Genomic DNA, 10,000 nt, shown 5'->3' with positions numbered 1-10,000 from the left:
TCTGTCTCCCTCTGTCTCTCTCTGTCTCTCTCTGTCTCCCTCTGTCTCTCTCTGTCTCCCTCTGCCTCTCTCTGTCTCCCTCTGTCTCCCTCTGCCTCCATCTGTCTCCCTCTGTCTCCCTCTGTCTCTCTCTGTCTCCCTCTGCCTCTCTCTGTCTCCCTCTGTCTCCCTCTGCCTCCATCTGTCTCTCTCTGTCTCCCTCTGTCTCCCTCTGTCTCTCTCTGTCTCCCTCTGCCTCTCTCTGTCTCCCTCTGCCTCCATCTGTCTCTCTCTGTCTCCCTCTGTCTCTCTCTGTCTCCCTCTGCCTCTCTCTGTCTCCCTCTGTCTCCCTCTGCCTCCATCTGTCTCCCTCTGTCTCTCTCTGTCTCTCTCTGTCTCTCTCTGTCTCCCTCTGTCTCCCTCTGTCTCCCTCTGTCTCCCTCTGTCTCTCTCTGTCTCCCTCTGTCTCTCTCTGTCTCCCTCTGCTTCTCTCTGTCTCCCTCTGTCTCTCTCTGTCTCCCTCTGTCTCCCTCTGTCTCTCTCTGTCTCCAGAACTTGTCATTCTGGAGAATATCAGACTACTTTCAGATTTGTGACTTCAGGAAACCAGGTGTTTGTTGTACATCACTACTTCACAGGAGAGTCATCTGAACTAAAACATTTATTTTTTATCAAAATGCGTAAACAGAGTTTTGAAATCAGTTGGAATGCAGAATCAGTTGGAATGCAGAATCAGTTGGAATGCAGAATCAGTTGGAATGCAGAATCAGTTGGAATGTAGAATCAGTTGGAATGCAGAATCAGTTGGAATGCAGAATCAGTTGGAATGCAGAATCAGTTGGAATGCAGAATCAGTTGGAATGCAGAATCAGTTGGAATGCAGAATCAGTTGGAATGCAGAATCAGTTGGAATGCAGAATCAGTTGGAATGCAGAATCAGTTGGAATGCAGAATCAGTTGGAATGCAGAATCAGTTGGAATGCAGAATCAGTTGGAATGCAGAATTAGTTGGAATGCAGAATCAGTTGGAATGCAGAATCAGTTGGAATGCAGAATCAGTTGGAATGCAGAATCAGTTGGAATGCAGAATCAGTTGGAATGCCCGGCAGAAGCAAAGTATGATACCTAAGGAGATGGAGAAAATTCTGGAATGTTGATTGCAAATATGCGAAGGGAGTCGAACAGAAAACACACAGAAGGCTGTTGTATAAAACACCTGTCTCCGGATTACATCTTCAAACTAAGGGAGAAGCGTTCATCCATGTATATGGGTAAGAGTCTAGCTAACTACATTTTGAGATATTATACATTTCTAATGTTGTCAGAAAATCGTTTTCATTGCAGGTTAAAGTGCACTGTTAGCTAGCTAGCTAGCTTAGCTGTCTGGCTCACTAGCTAACATTGCTTGTATGATCTATGTCGTAATATTATTAATATCTCAGAAACTCATTTGCATTGCTTGTTATAGCATAATGTTAGCTAGCTAGCTAGCGTTAGCTGTCTGGCTCACTAGCTAACATTGCTTGTTATAGCATAATGTTAGCTAGCTAGCTAGCGTTAGCTGTCTGGCTCACTAGCTAACATTGCTTGTTATAGCATAATGTTAGCTAGCTAGCTAACATTTCAACTAGTTGGTTAGCTTTAGCTAGTTTGCTATGTCTCTTTTAAAACATCTGGGAACTCGGAACTGGGAAATTGGAAGTTGGATATTTCAAAGTGCGTTCAAGACAACTGGGATTTTTTTTATTTTTAAACTAGCTACGACTGGGGAAAAATAGATTTGAACGATCATCCAACTCGGGAACTCTGACGTCATTATTTGACCTTGTATTTTTCCAAGTTCCCAGTTGTCTTGAAAGCACCATTAGGTTTTTCTAGCTAGCTACACGTCTACACAAAGACTCCTCTTTACAGGCTCCTAACCAACTGTATTATTTTGTTTGTAACTTATTTTGTACATAAAGTTGCTGCTACCGTCTCTTATAACCGAAAAGAGCTTCTGGACATCAGAACAGGGATTACACACAAATATTTTTTACTTTAGTTTATTTAGTAAATATTTTCTTAACTCTATTTCTTGAACTGCATTGTTGTTTAAGTAAGCATTTCATGGTAAGGTTATTATATTCGGCTCGTGACTAAAAATGGCAAACAACAACAAAGAGTTAGACAAAAATATTTTGGATTAAAATAATACTCTACTTCTCCATTTGTCAAATGCGGATTTTTTTTTTTTTTTTAATCGGGTGTACCGATCTCGAAGGAAGAGCGATTTAAGTAACCCGTCGCCTGCTCTGTGCTAAACGCTCTGTGTCAATACCGAGATTCCAAAACGGAACCGTTGCTATGATATTCACAGACACTGCCGGCCAAATGATGAGGAGAGAGAAGAGAGGGCCCACCGTTTATTAAGCTAGAAATGGCGTTAGAACTTTAAAAATTCCGTAACGGTCTCGATCGAGTTGCATGTTGTCACGTCCTGTCCTTAGTTCCTTTTTTATGTCTCTATTTTGGTTTGGTCAGGGCGTGAGTTGGGGTGGGCATTCTATGTTTTGTTCTAATGTTTTGTACTTCTATGTGTTTGGCCTGGTATGGTTCCCAATCAGAGGCAGCTGGCAATCGTTGTCTCTTATTGAGAACCATACTTAGGTAGCCTGTTCCCACCTGTGTTTGTGGGTAGTTGTTTACTGTTTTGTGTTGTGTCACCTTGCAGGACAGTTTCAATTTTCGTTGTTTCACTTTTGTTATTTTGTATTCAGTGTTCAGTTGTAATAAATTGAACATGGACATGTACAACGCTGCATTTTGGTCCGATCTTGACTACTCTTCCTCAGACGAAGAGGAGAATCGTTACACGTATACAACGTTTTTATTTACTTTTTCCGCGATTCACTTACTTGTCCTCTTTTTGTCCTCCATCCGCTTTCATGGGATTTCTCAAGATTCTAATGCTCTCCATTGTGACATCATCACTTCCAAATGACATTCTCTGTAACTGAAATCATGCAACTTTTAAATACAAATCAGCTAATAACTAACACTTTGCAACCACTTAGACAAAAAAAAATGTGTCTACTTCTCTGCTACTCAAATCTTGCGTTTGGACTAAACATAACATTCGGCTCAATATTTACAGCAGTTTAAGTAACCGCATCAATAACATTTTCTGTAGCATTTTTTACAAACAACGGCCATTTTGACCACAACAAGTTAGACAAAAAGTTAGAGCGTGTGGGATTTTCATCTACCTCTCTGCTATCCACACAACTTCTGACCTCAAACGCACAACTTCTGAACATAACCACACAACTTCTGACAACAACCACACAACTTCTGACAACAACCACACAACTTCTGACCACACATTTAACTACTGACCATATCTACACAACTACAGACCACAACTTCTGACCTCAACCACACAACTTCTGACCTCAACCACACAACTTCTGACCTCAACCACACAACTTCTGACCTCAACCACACAACTTCTGACCTCAACCACACAACTTCTGACAACAGCCACACAACTTCTGACCACACATTTAACTACTGACCATATCTACACAACTACAGACCACAACTTCTGACCTCAACCACACAACTACTGAACCACATAACTACTGAACCACATAACTACTGAACCACATAACTACTGAACCACATAACCACTGAACCACACAACTATTGAACCACACAACTACTGAACCACATCACTACTGAACCACACAACTACTGACCACTACTACCGACCACAACTTTTGACCAAATCTACTGACTTTCCATGAGAAATAAAAATGACATTTTTACACTTCTTTCACTACCATAAACAAATGTTTAAAGAGCTTTAGCTAGCCCCACCAACTGTACCTGTAAAGTTACCATCCAAATGTACAATAGTTATCTTTTGTTTATCTTTAGTCCCATCCTTCAGCTACCCACCCCCTTCTATCTCTGAACACTACAGCAGAGCACACTGGAACTTTTGAATTTATATAACTGACTGGAACTGTACTGAACTGACTGGAAAGGTTCTGAACCTGGAACAGTGTAACATTTGGAACAGACCCAGTACATGTACTGGAACATTGGAACTGATTGGAACTAGTCCCACTGGAACTCCACTGGAACCCCTGGAATACTGGAACTGACTTCACATCAACCAGTTTTGAACCAGGCTGAACAGACTGGAACCGACTACTGGAACTGACTGGAACTGGACACTGGAACTGAGTAGAACTCAACTTATTCAAACAACAGCTGAGCTGGAACTGACAGCAGAGCTGACTGGAACTACTGGAACTGACTGGAACTGGAACTGACTGGAACTGAACTGGAACTGACTGGAACTGACTGGAACTGACTGGAAACTGGAACTGGAACTGACTGGAACTGTACTGGAACTGACTGGAACTGACTGGAACTGACTGAACTGACTGGAACTGACTGGAACTGACTGGAACTATACTGGAACTGACTGGAACTGACTGGAACTACTGGAACTGACTGGAACTGGAACTGACTGGAACTGTACTGGAACTGGACTGGAACTGACTGGAACTGACTGGAACTGGAACTACTGGAACTGACTGGAACTGACTGGAACTGGAACTATACTGGAACTGACTGGAACTGACTGGAACTGTACTGGAACTGGAAACTGGAACTGACTGGAACTGACTGGAATGACTGGAACTGACTGGAACTGTACTGGAACTGACTGGAAACTGGAACTGTACTGGAACTGACTGGAAACTGGAATACTGGAACTGACTGGAACTGACTGGAACTGACTGGACTGGAACTATACTGGAACTGACTGGAACTGACTGGAACTATACTGACTGGAACTATACTGAACTGATTGGAACTGACTGGAACTGACTGGAACTGTACTGGAACTGACTGGAACTGGAACTGACTGGAACTGACTGGAACTGTACTGGAACTGACTGGAACTGACTGGAACTGTACTGGAACTGACTGGAACTGACTGGAACTACTGGAACTGGAACTGACTGGAACTGACTGGAACTGACTGGAAACTGGAACTGACTGGAAACTGGAACTATACTGGAACTGACTGGAACTATACTGGAACTGACTGGAACTGACTGAAACTGGAACTGAACTGAACTGGAACTGACTGGAACTGACTGGAACTGGAATGGAACTGACTGTACTGGAACTGAACTGGAACTGACTGGAACTGGAACTGACTGTACTGGAAACTGGACTGGAACTGACTGGAACTGAACTACTGGAACTGACTGGAAACTGTCTGGAACTGTACTGGAACTGTACTGGAACTGACTGGAACTATACTGGAACTGACTGGAACTGACTGGAACTGACTTGACTGGAACTGACTGGAAACTGGAACTGACTGGAACTGACTGTACTGGAAACTGGAACTGACTGAACTATACTGGAACTGACTGGAAACTGACTGGAACTGACTGGAACTGTACTGGAACTGACTACTGGAACTGATTGGAACTGTACTGGAACTATACTGGAACTGACTGGAACTGACTGGACCTGATTGGAACTGTACTGGAACTGACTGGAACTGACTGGAACTGTACTGGAACGTCGAGGTGGAATGAGCTATCAGTAAGTTGAAATGTTTACTTTTCCAACTTGCACGATGGGGATCGCTAACGTTGAATATTTGAATCCTGTTCATATACTGGTCGTTTTCTGTTTTAATAGCAGGCAGTAAGGGATCTACACATGAATTGTTGGGGAGGAGGACAAATATAAGCTGCCAGAAAAATGAGGACACATTTATATTTGTTTGTGATTTTAAATGTGACAAAATGATCTTAGCGTTCTCAAATATGTGACATGACATAAGCGGTGAGAAAATCATACATAAACGTAATTTTATGTTGTTGTTGTTTTTGTCGGTCTCAGGAAGAACAGTCTGAACAACACCTGTGTACTGGGTCTGCTGGTCAGTGAGCTGAGATACTACCATTTTCTCAAGGGTTTTAATGCATATAACCCTTGCTTGCTTATACACCACACTGCCTCCTCAGAAAGAGCTGCAAATTGGTATTGGACTGAAAGAGAGAGGAAAGGAACAGGACATTTTTTTTTTTTAAGTGAAGGAGGACGGATTAGTTTATATATGTAAACCAATTCATACATTTTAAATACAGTACTGAGTTTTGAAAAGTTGATACTTGTTCCATAGATTTGAGCGTGTGTTTTTTTTAGCTTTGAGATTCCAACGTTCAAGACCGTTAAGTTTATTGAGCAGAGACTGTTATTTCACAGGCTCTCTGGCCAGTCGGTCAGAAATAACTCTCTGCTGAAGAGAAGCAGCGTTTTGTGTGGGCAACTGTAGACATAATGTCCGATGTGGAGACAGACCCAGAGGACCACAATGCATTGTAATAACCTCCCCACCCTTACTCTCCTCTGAGTTTCAGGACCTGATTGCATTACCGGCCCGGAGAAGAAGGGCCAAGTGGCTTATGGGGAGAGAAAAAAAAACGCAGTCAGAATGAAAACCACCGCAGCCCTACCCAGAACATCTGATTGTCTGTGGTCTATTGCACAATCACCTGCACCTCAGGAGACTATTTTCACCGACTCCCACTCACTCACCTGCCCTTACATATAAACACACAGAGCATTACCCATTTATATCACTACTCTATAAACACACAGAGCATTACCCATTTCTATCACTACCCTATAAACACACAGAGCATAACCCATTTATATCACTACTCTATAAACACACAGGGCATTATCCATTTCTATCATTACTCTATAAACACACAGAGCATTACCCATTTCTATCACTACTCTATAAACACACAGAGCATTACCCATTTCTATCATTACTCTATAAACACACAGAGCATTACCCATTTCTATCACTACTCTATAAACACACAGAGCATTACCCATTTCTATCACTACTCTATAAACACACAGAGCATTATTACTTACATATTACTTGTTTTTTTTACTTGTAGTACAGGTGCATCAAAGCTGGGACCGAGAGACTGAAAAACAGCTTCTATCTCAAGGCCATCAGACTGTTAAACAGCCACCACTAACATTGAGTGGCTACTGCCAACACACTGTCAATGACACTGACTCTACTCCAGCCACTTTAATCATGGGAATTGATGGGAAATGATGTAAATATATCACTAGCCACTTTAAACAATGCTACCTTATATAATGTTACTTACCCTACATTGTTCATCTCATATGCATACGTTGATACTGTACTCTATATCATCGACTGCATCCTTATGTAATACATGTATCACTAGCCACTAACTATGCCACTTGGTTTACATACTTATCTCATATGTATATACTGTACTCGATATCATCTACTGTATCTTGCCTATGCTGCTCTGTACCATCACTCATTCATATATCCTTATGTACATATTCTTTATCCCCTTACACTGTGTATGACAGTAGTTTTTTTGGAATTGTTAGTTAGATTACTTGCTCGTTATTACTGCATTGTCGGAACTAGAAGCACAAGCATTTCGCTACACTCGCATTAACATCTGCTAACCATGTGACCATTAACATCTGCTAACCATGTGTATGTGACAAATAAAATTTGATTTGATTTGATTTGATTTTTTTATAAATGTCTTTACATAGTGTATTTTGTGATATATGTCTTTGATATGGTGTATTTTGTGATAAAGGTCTATTGCACTATGGAAGAGAGCTTTTTTTTAACTTATGTCTTATGTTGTACACTTTGTTTTATAATTGTACATTTCATTAGAGATGTATTTTTTTGATTTGTTTGACTTTTGAACACTTGTTGTTCTTTTTAAGGGGGGGATTTGGGGTAGGACAGTGTTGTGTCAATAAAGGGAGGGGCACTGAGAAAAGGGAGGGGCACTGAGAAAAGGGAGGGAGACTGAGAAAAGGGAGGGGCACTGAGAAAAGGGAGGAGCACTGAGAAAAGGGAGGAGCACTGAGAAAAGGGAGGGGCACTGAGAAAAGGGAGGGGCACTGAGAAAAGGGAGGGAGACTGAGAAAAGGGAGGGGCACTGAGAAAAGGGAGGGGCACTGAGAAAAGGGAGTGGCACTGAGAAAAGGGAGGGGCACTGAGAAAAGGGAGGAGCACTGAGAAAAGGGAGGGGCACTGAGAAAAGGGAGGGAGACTGAGAAAAGGGAGGGGCACTGAGAAAAGGGAGGGGCACTGAGAAAAGGGAGTAGCACTGAGAAAAGGGAGTGGCACTGAGAAAAGGGAGGGGCACTGAGAAAAGGGAGGAGCACTGAGAAAAGGGAGGGGCACTGAGAAAAGGGAGGGGCACTGAGAAAAGGGAGGGAGACTGAGAAAAGGGAGGGGCACTGAGAAAAGGGAGTGGCACTGAGAAAAGGGAGGGGCACTGAGAAAAGGGAGGGAGACTGAGAAAAGGGAGGGGCACTGAGAAAAGGGAGGGGCACTGAGAAAAGGGAGGGGCACTGAGAAAAGGGAGGGGCACTGAGAAAAGGGAGGGAGACTGAGAAAAGGGAGGGGCACTGAGAAAAGGGAGGGAGACTGAGAAAAGGGAGGGGCACTGAGAAAAGGGAGGGGCACTGAGAAAAGGGAGGGGCACTGAGAAAAGGGAGGGGCACTGAGAAAAGTGAGGGGCACTTAGAAAAGGGAGGGGCACTGAGAAAAGAGGGAGGGGTGGCTGTAACAATGGTGTTGTGTGAGTATCAGGATAACTTAATAGCATGTCTCAGGCTAGACACATTGTCAGTCAGGATCTCTAGTCTCTACGAGTGTTGTTAACACCCCATGATTCCCCTTATCCAACAGTCAGTGGAGAAACCAGCCTTTAAGTGTTCAGAGATAAAACATCTAAGTTCTTCCGACTGGCATGGAAGTGGCTAGAGTCTTCAGAGGGGTAAGGATAATTTGTGTCACGACACCAAATCTCCTAGTTTCAGACTCCTGACTTTCCCACTCACCACATACGCTGCTGCTACTGTCTATTGTCTATCCTGTTGTCTAGTCACATTACCCCTAGCTACAGTATACTGCTGTTACTGTCTATTATCTATCCTTTACCCCTACCTACAGTATACTGCTGTTACTGTCTATTATCTATCCTTTACCCCTAGCTACAGTATAATGATGTTACTGTCTATTATCTATCCTTTACCCCTACCTACAGTATACTGATGTTACTGTCTATTATCTATCCTTTACCCCTACCTACAGTATACTGATGTTACTGTTTATTATCTATCCTTTACCCCTACCTACAGTATACTGCTGTTACTGTCTATTATCTATCCTTTACCCCTACCTACAGTATACTGATGTTACTGTTTATTATCTATCCTTTACCCCTACCTACAGTATACTGATGTTACTGTCTATTATCTATCCTTTACCCCTACCTACAGTATACTGCTGTTACTGTCTATTATCTATCCTTTACCCCTACCTACAGTATACTGCTGTTACTGTTTATTATCTATCCTTTACCCCTACCTACAGTATACTGATGTTACTGTCTATTATCTATCCTTTACCCCTACCTACAGTATACTGCTGTTACTGTCTATTATCTATCCTTTACCCCTACCTACAGTATACTGATGTTACTGTCTATGATCTATCCTTTACCCCTACCTACAGTATACTGCTGTTACTGTCTATTATCAATCCTTTACCCCTACCTACAGTATACTGATGTTACTGTCTATTATCTATCCTTTACCCCTACCTACAGTATACTGATGTTACTGTTTATTATCAATCCTTTACCCCTACCTACAGTATACTGCTGTTACTGTTTATTATCAATCCTTTACCCCTACCTACAGTATACTGATGTTACTGTCTATTATCTATCCTTTACCCCTACCTACAGTATACTGCTGTTACTGTCTATTATCTATCCTTTACCCCTACCTACAGTATACTGATGTTACTGTTTATTATCTATCCTTTACCCCTACCTACAGTATACTGATGTTACTGTCTATTATCTATCCTTTACCCCTACCTACAGTATACTGC

The 10,000-nt window shown here is 42.1% G+C and overlaps 1 protein-coding gene across 17 annotated transcripts in view; it reads right to left on the bottom strand.

Annotated features, from left to right (window-relative positions):
* Positions 1-10,000, bottom strand: part of tcf4 (transcription factor 4) — a 417,619-nt gene that overhangs the window by 309,312 nt on the left and 98,307 nt on the right. The gene's annotated exons all lie outside the window — the stretch shown is intronic.

This window comes from Oncorhynchus tshawytscha, linkage group LG20 (genome assembly GCF_018296145.1).
Source record: "Oncorhynchus tshawytscha isolate Ot180627B linkage group LG20, Otsh_v2.0, whole genome shotgun sequence".
Lineage (NCBI taxonomy): Eukaryota > Metazoa > Chordata > Actinopteri > Salmoniformes > Salmonidae > Oncorhynchus > Oncorhynchus tshawytscha.
This window is presented reverse-complemented; position numbering and strand designations above follow the sequence as displayed.